At 50.1% G+C, this 23354-nt stretch overlaps 1 protein-coding gene across 1 annotated transcript in view; it reads right to left on the bottom strand.

Moving 5' to 3' along the window:
* AKT2 (AKT serine/threonine kinase 2) overlaps positions 1-12903 on the bottom strand; it is a 50067-nt gene extending 37164 nt beyond the window's left edge. The window contains exon 1 of the mRNA XM_060132188.1: positions 12735-12903. The gene's annotated coding sequence lies outside the window, so the exon portion shown is untranslated. The remainder of the gene's footprint in view (positions 1-12734) is intronic.
* Between the last annotated feature and the right edge of the window lie 10451 nt (positions 12904-23354).

The raw sequence follows: 23354 nt of genomic DNA, 5'->3' as shown, positions 1-23354 counted from the left end.
CTCAGGCAGGGTTACTCAACCTCGGTACTAGTGACATTTAGATAATTCTGGTCATGGGGCTGTTCTGCCAACTGTAAGAGGTTTTAGCAGCATTCCTGGTCTCTACTTGCTAAAACCAACAGCTCAACCTCCCTCGGAGTTCTGACCATCAAAAGTGTCTTCCGCCATGACCAAATGTCCCCTGGGGGCAAAGCCATCCCCTCGGTGAGAATTGCTGTTCTGAGAATACTGTTGCTGGAATAGTGAAACCCAGGAAGCAAACTAAATGCCCACAACAAGGGTCTGGTATCGTCACAACGGTTAATATGATGCCAGTACGAAAGAGCCAATGCCTACGCAGCACCTGGCACACGCCAGGCACACCTAAGTGCTTTGTACATGAGAATTCAACTCTCGCAGAAACCCTATGCGGCAGGCACTCTTTAGCTGAGTGTTTTTCTTTTTCCATCTCCTTCTATAATTATATTTAAACTTTTTCTTTTTCATTTTTTTGGCTGCGCCACACGGACTGCAGGATCTTGGTTCTCCAACCAGCGATTGAACCAAGGCCCCAGGCAGTGAAAGCAGAGTCCTAACCACTGGACTGCCAGGGAATTCCCAAGGCACTCTTATTATCATCTCCATTTTTATGAAGATACTAAGTCACAGGGGTGAAATAACTTGCCCCATCACCTGATCAGGAAGTATGGAGCTGGGCTGGGACCACAGGGGCCCAAGCGGCCTGTGGAGTTAAGGCACACCTGGATTCACGTCCCTGCCCGTCAACTTTATAGCCTCCCCAAGTCTCAGTTTTCTCTGCAATGCAATGGGGATGACAGCAGGGCCTCCATCACAGGCTCATGTGTGGGAAGAGCCCAGCAAAGCACCCAACCCTCGGTGAAGGTCCACCCACCAGAGAGAACATGATGCAACCTCAACATGACATGCTGACACTGCCTGTCAGCGTTCAGTGTGCTCACGGCACAAGACAACGTCGACCTGATCCCTTTCTGAAGCACAAACGTGTATGCACCACATCACCTCAATTCCGATATGCTTATTTTTTCACAGGCTGACAATACTGAGATGGATGTGCATCTCACAAACCACGTATAAACTTCATCTGCAGCATCCTTTTCAGAAAAGTGGTTATGTTATCAACAGTGGATCTTACGGGGAACGGTGTCTTCCACGGGAGGGCACGAGGTATATGTTAAACGTCATGTGCAGAGAAGGAACTGTGCCAAAGAGCCAACAGAGGCAGAATAATGGGAGCAGGAGTGAAGGTGACCTCGGGAACCAAATGCATTTCAACCTCAGCTCCGCCACTTGCTGTGTGACGTTGGGCAAATCACTTCCCCTTTCTCCACCACGGTTTCCTCATCCGAAGGTTAGAGATAACAATGGAGCAAAGGTCCAAGGCTGCTGTGAGGATTAAATGAATTTATCCACATAAAGGCCTTCAAACAGAGCCCAATACGATGACTGCTCAACACCTATCAGGTGTTAGCATTTCCCCAGCAGGTGGAGACATGGGGACCATCACTTCCTACATGACACGCTTCTGTAATGTGAATTTTTACCTATACTGCCTCTTTGGTAAGAAGGCAGTATTGAAGACACTTTTTCTTCTCCTGAGCACTACATGCTCCCCACAACTGCCCCATCTGTCTACTTGGAGCAGGTAAGACTGGAGGCAGGCTGAAGACGTGGGTGGGCTGCAAACAATACTGGGACAAGAATAAGCACCAGAGCAGACTTCCTTCTCCTCCCTGCCACCAGCCCCACACTGCCCTGCTCTGCCCGCCTTTCAGCACCCACAGAAATCATGTCAAATGTTTGAGTCTGCCTGGCCACAGACCCGTAACACTCGAGAGCACCATGTCGCAGTTAGAGGGACCCTCCAGAAACAGCTCTGCTCTGGGATCACGTCACAGGCCCTTATGGAGGCCAAAAAGGCCCACCTGAGGTGGCCCCTGCCTGTTCTCCAGCCTCATTGGTAAGCATGCTCTCCCTGCCCCTCCACTGTCCCCTTAGCTCTTTGCTCGCTCTCTCTCCCTCACCCCAGGGCCTTTGCACATGCTAGTCCCCCACCCATCTTCATCTGCCAAATCCCTGTTTCCTCAGGGAAACCTACCCTGACTGCCCCCTGCCTCACAAGTCACAGACCTTCAGAGCTCGGCTTTCCTGTCCCCTCACAGCACTTACCACCTCTACCGTGCTCAGTCACTCGTATAATTAATTATCCACCTCCCACACCAGACTCAGAGCTCCGCGAGGCAGAGACAGGGCCTGTCCTGGTCTGTACTGTGTCCCCAGCCCCACACAGCCAGGGCCAGGCCCAGAGCTTTCATCAATTCAGGGTGGGGGTGGCAAACAGAACCACAGCTTCTGAGCTCAGACTTCTGCCAAGTGGAGGGGAAACAAAAAAACCTGCATTCACTCATTCCACAAGTATGGCACCCATGCTGCGTCAGCACTGCTCTAGTCCCCAGAGAGTCAGCAGTGACCAAAACAGAACTCCCTGTCCTGGAAGAATTTATGGGGTGGGGGGCGGTTGGACAGGCATTAAAACAAATAATTTAAATAAACAGATAAGTTATACAGTACACCAGAAGGACAAATGTTATGGAGAAAAGAAGTATACAGAGGACTAGGTGTGTGGGAAGCGGGCGAGGGTTTCCAATTTTATAAACGGTGGTCAGAGCAGGGCTCACTGAGACAGTGGAATCTGAACACAAACCTGAAGGAGATGCGGCGGCCACTTGGAGACCTGGGGGAGAGTGGTCCAGGCCAAGAAAGAACAGTGCCAGGTGTGGCCTGCGTGAGACACAGGAGGCGGCGGAGGGGAGCGAGGCGTGGGTGGCTACAGAGGAAGCCGGGGACCTGGCTGGGCAGGGCCTGGGAGGCCGCTACAAGGGCTGTGGCTAGGATTCCCCGGAGGTCCAGTGGTTAGAACTCGGCACTCTCACTAACAGGGCCCGGGTCCCTGGTCGGGGAACTAAGATCCTGCAAGCCTCGCGGTGCCGCCAAAACAAAAAACAAAAACAAAAACAAAAAACCAACAAAGGGCTGTGGCTATTGCTTGGAGAGAGATGGCAAGTGTCAGCTTGAAGAGGGTGCAATGTGTGGAATCCCCTGGCCCCAGGGAGGCAGGAGCTGTATCCCAGCCTTCTCCTCCAGGAATTGTGCCCAGAAGAAGCCCTATGCACTGGCCTGACACTCCCACCACCTGGCTCACTTGGGGACCACAAGGACCCATACTTCACAGATGGGGAAAACTGAGGACAGGAAGGCTGGACAGCTAGGACACAGCTGAGGAGACTGAACCACGGCGTCCCAGCCTGAGCCTCTTCCACCTCCCTCTACCCTCACTCTCAAGAAACCGAGCCCCTCCCACACCCCAACCAGCCCTCTCTTACCAACCTCGATGCCCTGCAGAAGAACAGGGCCACCCTGCCACACACACACACACACACACACACACATACACACACTCTCTCTCACATGGCCCCTCCCATCTGGCTGAGGGGTTCCTCCCTCACAGGAGCGGCTCCGCACCGCCATCCTCTGCCTGCCTCCCCAGCCGAGCCCTGAGGCAGGGCCTGGTGGTGTGAGTCCCCACGTCATCCCTAGGGCACCTTGGAACGAACAGGCAGGATCCTCACCAGGGCTAATATTTACTGAGTGCTCACAACGTGCCAGGCCTGGATTCATATTAATAATCCTCACAGCCACCTTGTGAGGTAGATATTATTACTATCCCCATTCTTTGGAAGAGGAAACAGAGACCTAGAGAGAGTAAATTGTGTGCCCAAGACCATAACAGTGGGTGAGTGCAGGACATGGCTGATCTAGACAACAGAATTTTCTGTAATGATGGAAATGCGGCTGCTGGGGCTAGTCCAACGAAAGAACTAAATTTTCACTTTAATTTTAACTACTTAAAATTTAAGTAGCCACACATGGCTAGTGGCTAGCATACTGGAGGTGTGGCTCTATAGAACCTCTCTTAATGAGGCACCAGGAGCCGAAGGCAGGGGCGGGGGTGAGGGCGAGCCAAGTACCATGGATGCTCACAGGCCCAGGGCTGGACCGTCCGTCCCCTGCCGGTGACGCTCCCACGCTCCGTCCCCTGCAGGTGACGCTCCCATGCTACACCATCACTCCCGAGCCACGACCCTGACCTGCTCACCCCAGGGAGCTGGAACAGGGCTCCGAGGCCCAAACCCATACCTGGAGTCCTGCTGGACTCAAATCCCGACTTCCACTTCCAGGCTGCAAGGGACGCTTCTCTGAACGTCAGCATCCTCGGTCTATAAAATCTGATCTTAATACCAACCAGATCAAGCATTTATTATGTTATTTCAAAAGATGACTTTTTTGACAACCCAGGGTCGTCGTGGGGACCCAACGGAAACGTGCTTCCAGCACAGTTGGGGGTGAGGCCGGCGCTTTGGAAGACAGGAAGCAATTACACAAAGGTGAATTCCAAAGTCAAGGGCCAGCCTGAGCCTCAGTTAGCCAGAGCTATGGAAGTGGCAGCTATGTTAATACTGTCAGTAGCTGGTTAAAAGCAATCAGCCAGATGATTCATGACATGCCCATATTAACTTTTTAAAAAATATCATATAAATGAAAACACACAGCTAGAAAGAAAGCAGGTAACTCGCAGACACCACCCCAAAACACATGCTCAACACCCTCACCAGCCACCCCCCACCTAGGTCTCTGGACACCAGTTTGAGAAGCACGACCCTAGGGGACCCCAGACCTGCCCGAACAACCTGGGTTCCGCCATCCTCCACTCCCTCCCTCTCCCCCAGCTCCACCACAGTGGCCTACTTTCAGTATCACCACATCAGGGTACCTCCCACCTCAGGGCCTTTACCCAGACTCTACCCTGCCTGGCCCATTCCTGAATGCCTCACCTCAGGAGACTTCCCCAACGCCCCCCCCCACCCCCCCGCCATGGCCAGCTTAGATCTCTGTTCCCTTCCTCAGAGCACCAGTAAGGCAAACATTACCTCTCCGCGGCTTCCTTTAGACTAGGTGTTGCTCCCTGGTGTCCAGAACTATACATGGCACAAAGTAGGTACTCAGTAAATTATCTGGTGAGAGAATGGAATACACAAATGACCAGGAACAGCCAAAGCTGGCTCCAGAGGCCATTCAGGAATCAGTGCCTTCCACCCTCATCCCTTCCCCCTGGCCCCTGGGGAAGGATGGAGCTGGCCAAGGTCAGGGCCCCACGGGCATGAGAGGCAGCCGCAACCTCTCTCCCAAACAGGCATCAAGTGGATCTAACTCACTCATTTCCAGGACAACTGAGGCTTTCCTTGTGCCAGCTCTGTCTAGAAGAAGAGAAAGCAAAAAAGAACAGAAATAACAATCCCAGAAACAGTGGCCGTGGCACTGGTCGGAGGCAGAAGAGCCAGTCTTAAAAAGGCAGACTTGACCCCAGATAGAGCTGGGTTCAAATTTCATGTCTGTCACCTATTAAAACTTTAACTTTGGGTAAATCCAATGACCTCCCGGGCCTTCATCTGGGGAGGAGAGCTGCACCCAGCTCCCGGGTCGTGGTGGGAGGCAGGCATGGACAGCCCTGGAGCAGTGCCTGGCACAGAGAGCCCACCGTGCCAGCTCTCAGCAAAACACAGGCAGTCCATGTAGCGCCCTGCACCTCAATTTCCTCTCCACAAAATGGGGTGGCTGCTGCCTAGCTCACGGTCTGCCATGTGTCTGAAAGAGCACGCATGGAGTGCTCACAGCGTCTGGCCGAGCCCCTGCTCAGCGACGGGCGTGATGAATATTCCTGTCCGGTGCCCTCTCCAGTGGGAACCTCAGCGAAGTGGCCTGCCACTGCTTCCCTGCCAACCAACAAGCCCGAGCTGGCCACATCCAGAGCCCCTTCTCTGCTCTCAGGTGCCCAGCCTGACAACCTGCAGCAACAGCAGCTCAGATCCACTGAGCACCTTCTTTGGAGGCCCCGTGCCACGTACTTTCTGACACGTTAGCTCCCTGAATCCTCCCTACAGCCCCTCTCGGCAGGGATGTGCCGTCAGCTGAGCAAAATGCATCTCCAAGGGATGAAATCAGGCCCCCACCGTTGCATGGCAACCAAGACAGGAGCCAGGAGCAGGGTTCACACTCAGGTTGGCTGCTCCCAGCCCGGACCACTACACAGATGATGAACACCTTGAAACCAGGCTGCAAAGGTCTGGGGAGGGGGGCAAAGGAGCGGCAGCCACCCCAGCCCGTTTGGAAAGGGCCCACAAGGTGGCAAACCAAGGCAGCCTTGGATTTCTGGCCTCACCCTTAGAAACAACATCTGCGGAAGAGCTTCCTGGGCAGGACAGCTGGGCCTGAGGAACTTCCTGCAGGAACCTCCGACATGTAAGTCTCTCCTCGGCCAGCCCTGGCTTGCTGCCCCCTGCTCCCGCACCCAGGACAGCCGGGACCTGACGTGGGTGCCGAGTTGGCAGCAGGTCCTGCCCCCGAGGGGCCAGGCCGAGCTCCCACTCCACCACCCCTCCCACCCCTGCTCCCTCCCTCCCTCCTTCCCTCCTGGTCTGCTCCCAGGGCTGTCTCCCCAAGCTGGGCCTCCTGCTGCTTGGCTGGCTGTCCAGAAGAGCCTGCCACGGAACCACCCCACCGTGCAGCCCAGAGGCCTGGTGCTTGAGAGCCTTCCACTGAGAGCTCTTGGGAAGTTGAAGAGGGGCCCAGGGAGGGGTGTCCCTGGGTCCCCCAGAGGCTTGGAGATCAACTGAGAAAAATACTCCTTTCCATCCCCCCCATCCCAAGGGATTTCTGGAGGCCCAAGGATGCATCCTCTGAGGGGCTCTGCTCCTTCCAGGAAGACACTCCAGACTGAGCCTGGGAAAATCAACAGCCAGGCTGCTGCTTACTGCGCTAAGCCTTAAGTTCCAGGCTCCGGGGTGGGGTTAGAAGCCCACGGTTACCAAGCACCTTCCTGGGCTGGGGGGACTCTGGAGCCACTCTGCCCAAATACAAAGCCTGTCAGTGTTGGGGGACCCTGCACAGATTACCGAGGCTCTCCAGGCCTCATTTCTCACCCCTGCGAGGTGGGAACCACAGCTGATTCCTCCTCGGTCTGAGGGGTTTTCACTCAAGTCTCCCATGGCTCTTCACTGCACACCAGTCCTACCTACAGGCCACCTCCCCAGGGAGGCCCTCCCTGATCATTCCAGCTAAAACATGACGTCCCCACTCTCTCTTTCCCCTGACCCTCATTCATTTTGCCTTTGAAACGTTCATCACAACCTGATGCCCTATTATTCGTTTGTTTGCTGGGTACTTGCCTCCAGTAGAAGGCAGGCCCATAAGGCCCAGTCTTCCAAGTTCTAGAGCAGCGCCAGGAACGTTGCAGGCCCTCAGGCCACAAGCTGAGTGGAAGGCAGAATCAGCAGGTACAGTTTTTAGCAGGTATTACTGTTGTTCTGTGCTGTTATCTGATATTAGCTGTTCGGCTGGGGAAGGGTGGGCAGAAAATCAGCCCCCTGAGCCCCGCCATCTGTCCCTAAAGGGAAAAGCCACGGGCCCTGGGAAACACGGTGTGAAAACCACAGAGGAGGGAGGCACCCAACAAGGCCTTCGCTCTTTCTACGGCAGAGATTCTACTCAAGGGGGAAGTGGGAGGCATGTGAAACTCCCTGACCGGCTCTAAAATCTACCCCCACGCCAGGCAGAAGCCTGAGAACCTCTCATATGGCAAAAGGCATCTTCTAAAACCCTAAATCTGACCAAGCTGCTCTTCAAGATGGTCTACAAGGCTCTGAGTGACCCTGCCTGCCCTCAGCTGCACCTCACCTCACCCCGCAGGGCCTCACGGGCCTCTGCGCAGCCTGTCCCTGCACCTCGCTGAGCTCAGTCCTCCCTGCAATTTTTGCACTGTGGTTCCCCCCACAACCCAAGGCTGTTCCTTCTCCTCAGGTCACCTTGTCAATCTGAGATCAGCTCAGAGGCCTTGCTGACAGCCCATCGCACCAGATTTTAATTGCCAAGCACCTCCCTTTAACCTGCCCCTTGTTTATTCAGCAGGTTCAGGGTTTGCCTCCCTCAGCTCCACGGGGGTAGGGCCTTTGTTGAGTGCCCCGCTGTATCCCCAGCACCTGAAGCAATGCCAGACACAGAACAGGTGTTCAATAAATGGTGGCGGATGAATGAAAACCTTTCCTCAGCTCTGCAATGCCTTCGGGATCAAAGCCACACTTCCTGCCCAGGCCCACGAGGCTGTGAGAGGCCTGGCCCCTGACTCCCATAAGCACTGCTGCTACCCTCCCTGTTGGAGACCACCCTTCTGCCTCTCGGCCTTCAAAAGGACTGTTCTCACCCAGGTCAAGGCCGTTACCACCACTCCTGGGAGCTATGGTGGAGAGTCAATAAAAGCACAAGTAGGAAAAGGGTTTAGCAGAGTATAACATCTGGAAAGGACCTAGAATTTCAACCTCGAGGAGGGGCTCCGGGCAGCAACTGTGTAGGAGGTGGCGGGGACCTGGGGGCTGCATTTGCCCCGCCCCTCAAGCCTCCAGAACCTCCTGTTTCCTCACCTGGAAAATGGAGATGCTAATTTCAGCCCTGCCCTCCTCCCGGTGTTACCTGACCAGGCTCTGTAACCTGGGAAGGGCCTTCAAAATCCTAGCAGAAGTAATAAGAATTACAATTGTTAAGATATCCTGAGGGCTCACCATGTGCCAAGCACTCTTCTTAAATAGTGATAACTGGAAACGTTTACTGCAGGCTTACTGTTACACCTGCACAGTTGTAAGTGCTCTCCAGAAATTAACCCGTTTAACCTTCACGACAACCTATCAGGAGGGAATTATCATCATCCCATGACACAAATGATGAAATGAGCTCAGAAGAATTGAAAACATGCTCAGAGTCGCACAGGCAGCAAGTGGTAGGGCTGGATTTGAAGCACTGAAGCACTTCAGTACAGCTCTTTACAGAGTTTAGAAACCAGGACAGCAGATTCCCGGATCCTGGCTGGGCCAGGCTGGGGGGCTGGATTCCAGGATGATGCCTGAGAGGACTGAGGGTGGGGGGGGGTGGGGAAGGATCGATGCCCTCAGACTGCCACCGGAGCATTTATTCAGTGCCAGGCACCATTCTAAGAGCTCCTCTTGGATTCATTCATTTAATCCTCATGAAAGCCTGAGGGGGATGTCATTCTGAGCCCATTGCACGGAGGTGAACACTGTGGCCCAAGGTCACACAACTAGAACATGAAAGCACCAGAACTTGCACACATGCCCACTACACCATCCTTGTGCAGGGACCTCAAACACGGGTCCCCTAGTAGCTGTGTCACCCCCTATACGTCTCTCCTGCTGTTTCCTCCCGGCTCCCAGCAGACATTCTGCCCCAGGTTAAAAGATGCCCTGGCTCAACCCTGAGGAGGGACCAAGTTTTATCAGCAAGCCCAGAAACTGCTAGACTGGCTGCCGGCAGAGGTGCTCATGGCAGCCCTAGGCTCCAAGGGTGAGGGGAAGGAAATGCCCGCAGTTGGCAGGGTCTAGGACAGGAGCTTTGAGGTGACAGAGACCCTCTCCAGCTTTGGGACCATGAGCAAAGAATTCATTCAAACCCCAGTCTGGCCCCCAAGCGTCTGACAGACCTAGAACAAAGCAATTCCTCCTCTGAGCCCCAATTTCTGACTCTGAAAAATGGACAGAAACACCATGTCCACCCCTGGATTCAACTAAACCACTGTTCCAGTTACATGTTGACAAGCAGTTTACTGTGAGGCTAAACCAGGCCAGGAGTTCACGTCCCAGCTCTACCACTTCCAACTTTGAGATGTTGGGCAAATCATTTCACTTCATAGCAAGTGTCTTGGTTTCCTCATCTGTAAAATGGGTATCACACTGCTACCTAGCTCATAGGAGTCTATAAAACAGGCATAACCATACCTACCCCATGGGTGTGTTTTGAGATTTAAATGAGGTCATGGGGTACTTCCCTGGTGGTGCAGTGGTTAAGAATCCGCCTGTCAATGCAGGGGACACGGGTTCAAGCCCTGGCCCGGGAAGATCCCACATGCCTTGTAGCAACTAATCCCATGCGCCACAACTACTGAGCCTGCGTTCTAGAGACCGCAAGCCACAACTATTGAGCCTGCGTGCCACAACTACCGAAGCCTGCACACCTAGAGCCCATGCTCCTCAACAAGAGAAGTCACCGCAATGAGAAGCCCACGCGCCACAACGAAGAGTAGCCCCCACTCGCCGCAACTAGAGAAAGCCCACGTGTAGAAACGAAGACCCAACGCAACCAAAAATAAATAAATAAATAAATAAAAATAAAAGAATAAAAGATAAATGAGGTAATGTGTGTAAAAGGCCTGTCACATGCCTGACATAGGGTGAACATTCAATAAAATTCAGTAGGGTTTCCCTGGTGGCGCAGTGGTTGAGAATCTGCCTGCCAATGCAGGGGACACGGGGTCGAGCCCTGGTCCGGGAGGATCCCACATGCTGTGGAGCAACTAGGCCCGTGAGCCACCACTACTGAGCCTGCGCGTCTGGAGCCTGTGCTCCACAACAAGAGAGGCCGCGATAGTGAAAGGCCTGCGCACCGCGATGAAGAGTGGCCCCTGCTTGCCGCAACTGAAGAAAGCCCTCACACAGAAACGAAGACCCAACACAGCCAAAAATAAATATTAAAAAATAAATGAGTGTTGTTTCTAAATTTAAAAATAAATTAAAATAATAAAATTCAGTAGCTCTGGAAATGATTTGCCACTCTGTGCCTCAGTTTCCCCTTCTAAAGTGGAGATCATGACAACAGTACACAAAGCTCTAGGCTGTGGGCATTCTGCAAGTTAATCCACGTGAAGCATTCTGAACAGTGTATGGCACACAGAATGCACTCAATAAATATCAGCCATTGGTCTCAAGATTATTGTTTTTACTACTGCTGTTAATCCCATCAGGCAAACCCTCTAAAAGCTGGCAGACCAGAGAAAGAAACCCCTGGCGCAGAGAAATTCTACAGAGCCACCGTGGCCTCACAGAGTCTCAGGGACCGTTCTCTCCAGCAACCACAACCCATGGAAGCCAGTTAGCTAGGAAGCTGATGATGTGGACCAGAGCGACTGTCTGCCCCCTTTGACCACATCACCAGCCCACATTAGCTGGGTCAATCAGGGATTATGGCCAGCCCTCCGGGAACTCCTGACCCAGGACAAAGGTTACCGAGCAAGCCAAGGTCACAGGCTGGCCTGAGGAGCCAAGCTCCCACCCAGCAACCACAGTGAGAAACCAGATTCGTGGGGGATTTGGCCGCCCCAAGTCCTTGGCCTCCCTGGGTCAGTGTGGGGCAGGGGCACCGCCACCAAGTCCCCTTGGCCTATGCAGAGAGGAACAGCTGGGAAAACAGCACTCAGCCTCATTGCCGCCTAATGGTGAAGCCAACTGTTATCGCCTGGTGGGGAGCGTAAACATGATGAGCGGCTGGACCAAGGAGACACAAACGTGTCTGGCCTCATGGCCAGGATGGAGGGGCCTGGGGTGGTGCCTGGCCCCTTGGCACCCACCACCAACCACCCTCAGGCCAGAGCTCCGGATGCTTCTCTGACAGAGGAAGAGTAAACAAGGTTCAAGGGCAGACCATGGAAGACCTAATTACGCCCAGGCCTCTTGCTGAGCCCAAGTGCCTTCTAAATGAGAGGAAAGGGGTGCTCAGAATTCTAAGGATAAAGATGTCCCAGCCACCCTCCCCTCGGGGAGAAGTGTCCCTCAAAGCACTCCTTCCTCCCAAGTCTTAAGCAGATCCAGGGACACAGATCCTCAAATCCAAGCTCCATACCCCCTCCCCTCCCTAATATGGAGCCGAAAGCTCAGAAAACAAGCGGCTTCTAAGACGTCTCCCCCAACGCCCCAGCCAAAACCACTGGAAGAATTTGCCTCAGAGGTGTCCCAACACACCTTAAAATAAAGTTTAATAACATGAAAAGGTTCTAGGGTAGACAGCAGTCCCACTGACCATCCACTTCCCCTCAAAGTCAATAAGAAGTTCAATAAAGGGTGATTCCCCCTCCAGCTCAGCGTAAACCCCCAAGCTCCACCCACCAAACACAGGAGGCAGAACCCCCTCCTCATCGCTCGGCATTACAGCGCTCCCAAAGTAACTCCCCTGAACACCCACTCGGGCCCGTCCCCCCGCCGTCCCTCAAAATTATAAACATCACAGCCCTCCTCCTTTGATATACCGCGGCTCTATGTTCTAAGGATGGCTCCCCCCAGGACCTCAGTGGTACAACCCAGAGGGCGCTACCCGGGCCACACTAGATACAGCTCTCTCCCCAGAAGCCCCTACCTCTCTAAGCACACTCTAGGAACTACTTCCACAGCCCCCTACACTTGGTAAGACGCGCCCCCTCAAAGGCTTAGCCTTCGCACACCAGGCGGGCTCTCCCCTCCCAGCCCACTGGCCCAACCCCCAGCTCAGCACGCAGGGGTCTACGCCTCCAGCCCTTCAGTGGTTCGGTCCCCACACTTTGATATGCGCCCCCTGCAGCTTCAGTGGTACTGCCCGCCGCCCCCGCCCCCTCGGGGCTAGTCCAACCGCCCCCGCGCAGCCTCCCCAACTCAGTCCCGGAAGGGGGGGGCTCAAGGACTACGGTCCCCGCCCAGTGGGCACCGGTGGTACGGCCCAGCGCGGCTTTGCTGGGGGTCCGGACGCGACCATCGCGGGGGGGGGCGCTTGGGGACACGCGCTGGCGCACTCACCTGTCACCGGCGGCCGCCCAGCCTCTCTGGCGGGGTTCTACTCCTGCCCATCGCCACGCTACGCTTGATCCCGCTCCTTGTGTTTCTGGCGGCGGCGGCGGCGGCGGCGGCAGCACCAGCAGCAACGCCTTAGCGGAGCCAGGCCCAACGGCTCGCGCGGCGCGGCCCCCCCGCCCCCTCCCCCCAGCCCCCGCTTACCGCCCCCTCCCACCCTCTGGACGGAAATACCGCCTTCTCCCGCCACAAACAGGAACTGACGTGAGAGAGGGAGAAAGGAACTCGAAGAGAGCTAGAGCGCAAGCGCAAGGAAGGGGAGGTGGCCGACTCAGAGAAGGGCGCCTGCGTACATTAGGCAAGCTTGAACCGGTGTGGGAAAGGGATGTGCCTCGCGCAGGCGCCGGACGGAAAAAAAAAAAAAAATTGCGCAGGCTCAGTAAGACTCTGACGCCCGCTCTCCCTGGAGGCTAGCCGCGATGATATTTCCCGGCAGCCCCTGGTCCTTATTTACATACGCTTTGATCTGGTTTTACTCCGCTCTCGCCTTTAGTTCAGGTTCCGAGGCTCTTAAAGAGCCTTGGAGCGGGCGTTAGGAAGGGTTTCCTTTTCGGTATTTCCTATCATGGTTGAGCACAGGCACTGAAGCCACACAAACCCAGCTTTGCATTTCCTTACTGGTGACTGTGGGCAGAAGGCTTTACCATTTTCTGTGCCTCAGTAGCCACATCTGCAAAATGGAAACAATCATAGCTGCGTCCCTGGGCTATTTTATGTAAACAGAACGGTGTATGTCAATTAGATATGCTATAACTCCAAAATATTAATCCTATCTGTTCATGATATATATATGCAATTAAATATGGGGTATAACTTTTTCACGGGGTAACTTGGGCCTACAAATGCCTTAAAATCGCCCTGGAAAAAAAAAGAGCACAGATCCTGGCCCGTGTATTAGCTAGTGTAGTAGACAGCTGTGAGACATCCGGATCCCAGTTCCTGCTCTCTCATGGGTTGGGTGGGGCTTCCTACTTTATGAATTTGGGTTCTAGTAATGCCACACAGAAGGCCTGGCTGGGAGTTGAAGAACCCTGGGTCCACCTAAGTCTGCAAGAGTGTCTCAGGCAAAGTCCTCTCAGGGGTGGTAGTTTCCCCAAAGGTAAACCTACTGCTGGAACTAGCCCTCTGCTGGTGGGTCTCCAGCTTGGAACTCTTTGCTCTGTGTTCCTAATTCCTGGTCTTCCCCCATCACACTCTGACCAGAGCCTCCCCCCTACAGCCCTGACCATTTTAGCCTCTCACTGCCTGTTAACAGATCTGTCTTCTCCATTGCACAGTGAGCCCCAAGAGGGAAGAGTCCAGGACTATCTTAGTCATCGCTGTGTACCTAACACTAACCAGCAAAGGTCCTGGCACAGAGTGGGCTCTCGAGGAATATTTGTTTCAAAAAGTAGCCCTTCTGCTCTGATCTAGACTCAAGGTTACTCTGGCCTACTCGATTTACTCCACTCCAGCTCCATAGTCCAGCTCATAGTCCACTCCCCTACCTCTAAGTCTTCCTGGGCTGGCTCGAATCCCTGCCCCTCCTGGGAAACAGGATGGATTACAAGACACAGAGATGTCACTGAAAGCTTCCGTGTGCTTGTGTCTGAACTTGTAGGGGCACTAGTAGTAAAGGGTGATGGCTTTCAAACTATTTTAAGACCTAGTAGGAATTCCCTGGTGGCCCAGCAGTTAGGACTGGGCACTTTCACTGCCAAGGGCCCGGGTTCAATCCCTGGTTGGGGAACTAAGATCCCGCAAGCCATGGCGCAATCAAAAAAAAAAAAAAAAAGGACCGAGAACACACAGATGTATACTTACAATCCCGTGAAACAAAAGTGTCACCAAAGGGAACTCCCTGGCAGTCCAGTGGTTAGGACTCTGTGCTCTCACTGCTGAGGGCCGGGGTTCAGTCCCTGGTTGGGGAACTAAGATCCCACAAGCTGTGAGGTGCAGCTAAGGGAAAAAAAAAAGTGCAACCAAATGCTATTTACCCTATGTATGATGCACTCTGATATTTAATATTTTTTTCAATGCTGTTTGAGACCCCGCTGAACTAATTTTCTGACCCACTAATGGGTCGTGCCTTGCAGTTTGAAAAACACTAGTCTGGGAGCGAACAACACTTACTTGCTTTGGAAATAGATAGGCCCTAGTTCTAATCATGCCTCTCCTGTGTCCTTGTCAAAATAACATCATTTCTCTGAGCCTGCCTTTCCTCGTTGCAAAACAGTAGCAACAGAATTCATTTAGCAGTTACTACAGGCCAGGTTCTGTTCCTGACACAATCTCACCAATGCTATCCTGTTGCTGTCAACACAATCTTGGAGGTTAAGTGGGACAGTATGTTAACGGGCTTGCTCAGGGTCCCAGGACAAGTTAGGGCTGGAGGCGGGATTTGAACTCAGGTAGTCTGATACAAGAGCCTGTGCTTTGCACTCATATCATGCCGGAAAATGAAAAGTAATAGCCCTACTTCTGTCCCTTGTGTTGCTTTGGCAAACCACTTAATTATTGTTTGGGGGTCTCAGTCTCTCAATTTCCACATCAAGGGTGATTGAGGAGAAAATTTCCTAAAACCCCAAATTGCTCTCTACGCTCTAATCTATTCTGTGAACTTCCCGCCTATGACTATAAATATGGGCTGCACAGGCACTTTTCTGGGGAGAAGGGCCCAAAGCTTCTCATCTTTAGTCTGCTCAAAGGCCTCTTGATTCAAAAAAGATGATGAAGAATCCTGCCCTGAGGGATGGAGAGGGCATCTCCTCAAAGTCCCCTTCTGTCCCCAGGGAATGGGAATAAGCCCCTAGAGTTCATTTCAACCCTACTCAAAGATTGCGCTCCGATGGTGATGGGGCAAGCTGCCTGGGCCAGCCATAAAGAACCTCCTGGTAGCCCCAGATGGGGAGGCTTCCACTCCACCCAACAAAGTCTGGAGGGGTCTATCCCTGGCAGTGGCTCTGGCGGGGGGGACCCTCCCTGCTACATGGGTGATCAGGAGATACAAGCAGGAATACTCAGATTTCCCTTTTCTTCATCCTAAGCAGAGCATTTTCAAGGGAGAAAGTCCATAGCATTGATCAGATTCCCAAAGAAGACTGGAACTGTTAAAAAAAATTTTTTTTATTTAAAAGAGTTTCCCACACTATACAGAAATGTTGAAATAATATCTTTGACACTGCAGCCAGAAGTTACTAAGCCCCACCCTAGATGCTACTGTGTTGGAAAGATCCTTTTAGAGTCATTTTAAGTGTTTGGCAGTAGTACAGATAAGGGATTCTGTAAATGTTGGTTCCAATTTCCTTTTTATAAAATGTTTTATCGTTCAAAAATTCTAATAGAAGATACCATGCACCATGCACATTCAACTTTTTAACACATCGCAGATTTCCAAAACGTGTAAGGTGAGGCTAAATGTGCTTTAGTGCAAACCTTGGGATAAAACTTTTTCTACTCTTAAGACTGAACACCTTATCGATCTGCTCTGACCACATAGATGGCTTCTCATCCTGCATGAAAGAAAAGCTAAAGGCCTCACCATGGTCTTCAGGGACCTATGTGAGCTGCCCCTATCTTACTAACTTCATCTCAAGCTACTCTCACCCTTGACCACCATATCCTAGACACACAAAACTCTTCTCTGCCCCACCAAAAAGACAAGCTTGTTCCTACCGCAGTGCCTTTGCACTTGCTGTTCCTTTTGCCTGGACTGGTCACCCCCCTGATCCTGATCTTTGCATGACTGACTCCTTCTTGTCTTTCAGAACTCAGTTCAAATCTCATCTCTGTAGAGAGGCTTTCCCTGGTCATCCCAAATCCAAAAGAGCCACACTGTCACTTCTTTTCAGCATATTTGAATTCTCTACCTAGCACTTAACACTAAAGAATTTTAAATAAAATTTTGTAACTGTCTTCCCCCAAAACCAGAACGTAAATTTGCCCATGAGGGCAAAGACTTGTCTTGGGCTGTATTCCCAGCATCTAGAACAATGCCTAACACACAGTTGGGACTTGGGGATCAATAAATATTGGTTGACTGAATGTGGTTTTGATTAGGAAAGTTAAAGCTCTGTACTGGGGTGAATTTTACTTCAGGTCTGAACTTGTCTACTCACAAAAAGTTGAACAAATAATAATAATCTCTTAACCTTTATTGAAGAATTCCCACATATCAGGCACAGTGCTGGTAACTATATCCATGACCTGAATATGTTCCTGCAGGTAGAAGTCTCTGTATGGCCTATTTTGCAGAAGTAAACATAGGCCCAGAGAGGGGAAGTCTCTTGCAAAATATCACTTAGCCAGAATGTGGCGCCCAGATCCATTCCCAAAGATGTCTCAGGCCAAGTCCTCGTTTTTACCCACAGCACTGGATTTCACCTGCGTGAGTCCAGATTTGAGATACAGCAAAATCTCATTTTATGCTAAGTTAAGGTATGTGGATTATTTGAATTGAGAAAAAAATATATTTTTAAGATTTAATTTTATTTATTTTTGGCCGTGTTGGGTCTTCATTGCTGTGCACAGGCTTTCTCTAGTTGCGGCGAGCAGGGGCTACTCTTCGTTGTGGTGCGCGGGCTTCTCATTGCGGTGGCTTCTCTTGTGTGGAGCACGGGCTCTAGGCGTGCGGGCTTCAGTAGTTGTGGCACACGGGCTTAATCGCTCCGGGGCATGTGGGATCTTCCCGGGCCAGGGCTTGAGCCCGTGTCCCCTGCAATGGCAGGCGGATTCTTATCCACTGCGCCATCAGGAAAGACCGAAAAATATTTAAAACATAGTTTCCCACATTATTAAGAAAAAATGAGATGATATGAATATCACCTAATTTCTTTTTAGGTTAAATCACTTCACAGCTGCCCAAGGAGACGATTTATAAACTCTATTTGTGCTGTTACCACAAGATGGCGCCACGTGAGCTGACCATCCCGGCTGGAACCCAGCTGACTTACAGGCATCAAGCCTTCCGGGAGAAAGTTGGACCTTTGTGTTGTTATGGAAACATTCACTGTTTAAAAGGAAACTGTGACATAACACCTAAACGTAACACATGATTGGAACTAGATTCTGAGCCGGGGATAAAAATGGCAATAATGAATTTTATTGGGACAATTGATGAAATTGGAATATGAACTGGGGTTTAGATAAGAGTACTGTATCCTCATTAAATTTCTTGGTTTTGATGGTTGTACTGTGCTTATGAAACAAAATGTTTTTGTTCTTAGGAAATACACACTGAAGTATTGCGAGGTAAAGGGACGTCATGTTCAACTGAACTCTCAAATGGTTCAAAAACACAGCGTAGGGCTTCCCTGGTGGCGCAGGGGTTGAGAGTCCGCCTGCCGATGAGGCCACAACAGTGAGAGGCCCGCGTAGCGTAAAAACAAAAAACAAAAAAACCACAGCGCGCGCGTGCGCGCGCGCACGCGCGTGTGTGTGTGTGTGTGTGTGTGTGTGTGTGTGTGTGTGTGTGTGTGTCACGCACTTATGGAGACGGGGAGGGGAGAAGAGAGAATGATAAGACAAATGGAGCAAACAGTTGACAAATCTGGCTGAAGAGTACACAGGAATCTCTTGTACTATTCTTGCTACTTTGCTGTAAGTTTATAATTATATTAAAATAGTTACCCCAAAAGCTCTTTTTTGTAGCCAATGAGAATGTCACTAAAGGGTTCTTTAAGTGGTGACACTAATGCTGGATGGAAAATCTTCCCTGAAAATCATCAATTTCAGACAGATTAGATAACCACACTGTGCCAGGCACTGTTTAAGCCCTTCACATGAACTGACTCATTTAATCCTCATAATCATCCTGTGAGGTGGATGCTACTATTACTCCCATCTTAGTGAGGAGGTAACTAAAGCACAGAGAGGTTGAGTAACTTGCCCAAGATCACACAGCTGCTCTTAATCATAACAGCTCAAGCTCTTAACCATAATAGACCATCAAGGAGGCCAAATGATCACCAGGATATGCTATGTTGGTTATTTAGGAACAAGCACTGCATTAAATATGAGGGAGCAGAAAAGGCAGCTCTAGGGGAAAACTTTGGAACAATGAATGTAGGTTTATGTGCTCTGAACCCCTGCCTCAACCTGACATTCAAGTCTATGTAAAAGTCAGTCTTGAATTATGCAAGGTTTAGCCAAAATAAAATAGGGAAATAAAATGGCTGCTTATTCTGATGTGAACCTGCTAGCCGTCAACACTGGAGGAAAAATTAGAATGTTCCTCAAACAAATCTGATTGTTCTCAATATTTACTTTTAAATACACAAATGGCATAAGTTCACACTTATAAAACAGGAGCATTCCCTTGGCCCCTGCAGTTTAGCTCCTAGATATTTACCCTGTGGATATGTTCACACGTGAGCAAACAATGGTATATACAAGAGGCGCTGTTTGTGATAGAAAAAGACTTAGAAACCACCTAAATGCCCACAATAAGGGGCTGGTTCAAAGGTACATCCACACAAGGGAATACTATGCAGTTAGTTTAAAAGGAAGCTCTTTCCAATAAGGACATTAAAAGGTGTTTAAGGACTTCCCTGGTGGTGCAGTGGATAAGAATCCGCCTGCCAGTGCAGAGGACACAGGTGTGAGCCCTGATTCGGGAAGATCCCACATGCCGCGGAGCAACTAAGCCCATGCACCACAATTACTGAGCCTGAGCTCTAGAGCCCGCGAGCCACAACTACTGAGTCTCCGTGCCACAACTACTGAAGCCGGCGTGCCTAGAGCCCACGCTCCTCAACAAGAGAAGCCACTGCAATGAGAAGCCCGCGCACCGCAACGAAGAGTAGCCCCCGCTCACCGCAACTAGAGAAAGCCTATGCGCAGCAACGAAGACTCAACGCGGCCAAAAATTAATTAATTAATTTTTTAAAAAGATGTTTACGATTATTAGCCATCAGGGAAGTGCAAATCGAAACCACAGTGATATCATTCCAAACCCACTAGGATGGCAATAATCAAGAAGACAGATAATTAAGTGTTGGCAAGGATATGGAGAAATTGGAACCCTCATACCCTACTGGTGGGAAAGTAAAATGGTACAGCCACTTTGAAAAACAGTCCAGCAGTTCCTGAAATGATTAAAAACAGAATTAACTTATGATACAACAATTCTACTCCTCGGTATATACCCAAGAGAATTGAAAACATACATCTACACAAAATTTGTACATGAATGTTCATAGCAACATTATTCGTAATAGCCAAAAAGTGGAAACAACCCAATGTCCACACAATGCAATATTACTCATCAACAAAAAGAAATGAGGTACTGCCACATGCTACAACATGGATGAACCCTGAAAACCTGCTAAGTGGAAGAAACCAGACACAAAAGGCCACATATTGTATGATTCCATTTATATGAAATGTCCAGAAGAGGAAAATCTATACAGACAGAAAGCAAATTACTGGTTGCCAAGGGCTTGGAGCAGGGGGGGGTGGGGTAGAGTATGAGAGGACTTGGGGATTGATGCTTAAGGAGTGTGGGTGTTTCTTTTCAGGATAATGAAAATATTCTAAACTTGTGGTGATGGACACAACTCTGTGAATAACCAAAAGCCACTGAAGTGTGCATTTTAAATGGGTGAATTGTCGCATATGTGAATTATATCTCAATAAAGTATTTTTCTTAAGTTCTTTATGTACTGATATGAAATGATCTCCAGGATACATATTAAGTAAAAAAAGCAAAGTGTAAAACTATCATATATTCTACCATCTGAGTGAGAAAATATAGTTATGTTTATAAATGAAATGTTTCTGGAAGGACACATAAAACCCCAGTAACACTGATTGCTCCTGGAGAGGGGAACTGGATGACTGAGGCATCTAGAGTAGGAGAGAGAATTGTTTTTTTTAAACTGGTAATAGATAGAAGAAAGTATTAAAACTTTGAACACAATGAACACCTGTGTGCCCACCACCCAACTTTAAAAACCACTACCATACAGTTGGACCCCATGTGCACCCCTCCAGTCACATCCCATCCCACCCCTGAACTGATCCACTGTCCTACATTTGGAGTTTATCATTCCCACGCATTTTATACTTCCATTACACTCTAAGTATGTATAACCAATATGCATTATTTTGCTTTTTTTGTTGTTGGCCACGCGGCTTGCGGGATCTGTTCCCCGACCAGGGGCTGAACCTGGGCCACGGCAGTGAAAGCCCAAAATCCTAACCACTAGGCCACCAGGGAACTCCCTATTTTGCATATTTTAAAACTACACATATTCTTCTGTAATTTGCTTTTATCACCCAATGTTTTGCTTTATTCATATTGATATGTACAACTTTAGTTCATTTTCATTGAAGTGTAATATTCCACATCCAATACATAATGTAATACATCCAGTATCGATGTACTGGATTGGCCCAAAAGTTCGTTCAGGGTTTTCCTTGTCATCTTACCAAAACCCGAATAAATTTTTTGGCCAACCCTATATAATTTTCCAAGGTGTCCACAACGTGCTCTCTCAGCCCATATGCTCTTCTTACAATGAGACACTGACATTCCTGTCACTGAGAAGTAAGGCCTATGGTCCCTCTTGAATCTAGGTGGGCAAGTGACTATGGCAGAAGTGAAGCAATGTGAGTGACTTCCAATGCTAGGTTAGAAAAGGCAATACAGTTTTCCCTGAGTCTCTTGAGAGGCTTGCTCTTTGAACCCAGCTGCCATGTTGTAAGGAAGCCCAGGCCACATGCAGGCATTCTGGCTGATAGCCCACACTCAGGTTTTATCTAAGTGCCAGTATTGGTTAACCACCAGACGACTGGGGAAGCTTTCAAGAGGACGCCAGCCCCAGCCAAGATCTTACAGCAAGCGCATGAGAGCGCCCAAGTTATCACAGTCTAATTGCGCAAGTCAGCACCCAGAGCCGTAAGAGATACTGGTTATTGATCTGAGCCACTAAGTATTGAGGTGATTCACTATGCATTAGATAATTAGAACATCTAATGTCACAATCTGCCCATTCTCCAGCAGATGGATATTTGGGTTGTTTCCAAGTTTTTTATGGCATTACAACAGTGATCTTATGAACATTCTGATACATGTCCTGTGTGCATGTGTAAGCTCCTCCAGAAGGGTAGTTACTGGGTTGGAGAATATGTCCTCTTCAATGACACTACAACCTATCAAACTATTTTCCAAAATGGTTGATACCAACTTACATTCCAACAGCAGTATAGACGCTCCTATTACTCCAAATCTTCCCCAACACTTGACACTTTAATTTTTTTTTGCTAGTCTTTGCCCAGTAGGGCACAAAACAGTCTTACTGTATATATCCTTTTGTACCTTTGAATTTTGTGTTGTTTGCATGAATTAATGCAAAATAAACATTTAACTGTATGCTAATAAATTACTGCTTTTCTGTTTTAAGCATGTTTTATATATTGGGGTTCCCCCGTTACTTTTTTTCTTTTTTGGCCATACCACGTCTCTCATCATCCAGCAGGCTAGCTCAGGCTCATCTACACAGTGGTGGCTGCAGGGTTCCCAAAAGCAGCACAGGACGGCAGGCCCCAGTGCACAAAGCACCTCTTAAGCCCTATCAACTTAGCAAAGCACGTATTTTACACTTCCTAGGTGGTGGTCCATATTAGCTCTTAGCATCCCTTGATCCGCTTCCTCCAGGGGTCTCCAATTAGAGGAGTCCAACTGCTCTTAATTCCTTTTTGGAATGGGGTGATATATGTATAAGTAAATCAACTGAAGAGTGCCAATAATCTTGGGGGAGAACCTCATTCAGATCTGCTAGTGACCCAATAACAGTGTTTGCACTAAAGTGATATGATTGGAGTTCTTCAAATTCACCCCTGAATCGACCCCACCTTTCTCCATTGCAGCACTACTTGTAATAACAAGGAACTGGAAACAACCTGAATTCCCTTCCAAAAAGGATTGGGTAAGTAAGCTAGGCCGTTAACGTGCGTGTGTGCTCGACTGTGTGCACTGTGTTCCTCTTGTATGTATGTGTGAATGTATGTGTGTGTGTGTACACGCGCACGCACGCACACACATCTCTGGAAGGCTTATCCAAGACACTGGTAACACTAGTGGCCTCTGAGGAGTGGACTGGGGAGCTAGGAGACTTGGGAAGAGACTTTTCACCATGAAGCCCTTTGTATCTTGGCATTTTGCACCATGTGTATGTATTATTTATGCTCAAATACGTTTCACAGAACCAGAGAAAAAATAACGCACCCCTGTGGGCCACAGCTGTTGGGGCTGGTTTGGAGGAAACGCCATATCAAATGAGTGGGACACTGGCACTCTGGAGCGGCTGGCTAGGAGGCCAAGGAGGTGTCCGGCTCCACCCTGTCTGGCAGCCGGTGGCAGGATGGGCATGGCCCTCAAGGCCCGAGGTCTCCCAGAGCTGCAAATGCTCCCTAGGGTAAGTTGGTGGGGGCAGGGTAACATGTACACACAGACAACTATAGCAAGTCCAAAACCACTCTCCTATGACCCTACCCTCCCCTTTCCAAAAGGGCCTTGTCTCAAATCTGCGGTTGAGGCAGCACAGGGCAGGGGCTAAAGGGCGAGGCTCCTGGCCACCTCCCTGA

Source organism: Lagenorhynchus albirostris, chromosome 19 (genome assembly GCF_949774975.1).
Source record: "Lagenorhynchus albirostris chromosome 19, mLagAlb1.1, whole genome shotgun sequence".
Classification (NCBI taxonomy): domain Eukaryota; kingdom Metazoa; phylum Chordata; class Mammalia; order Artiodactyla; family Delphinidae; genus Lagenorhynchus; species Lagenorhynchus albirostris.
Note: the sequence above shows the minus strand (reverse complement) of the source record. Positions and strands in the feature narration are given on the sequence as shown.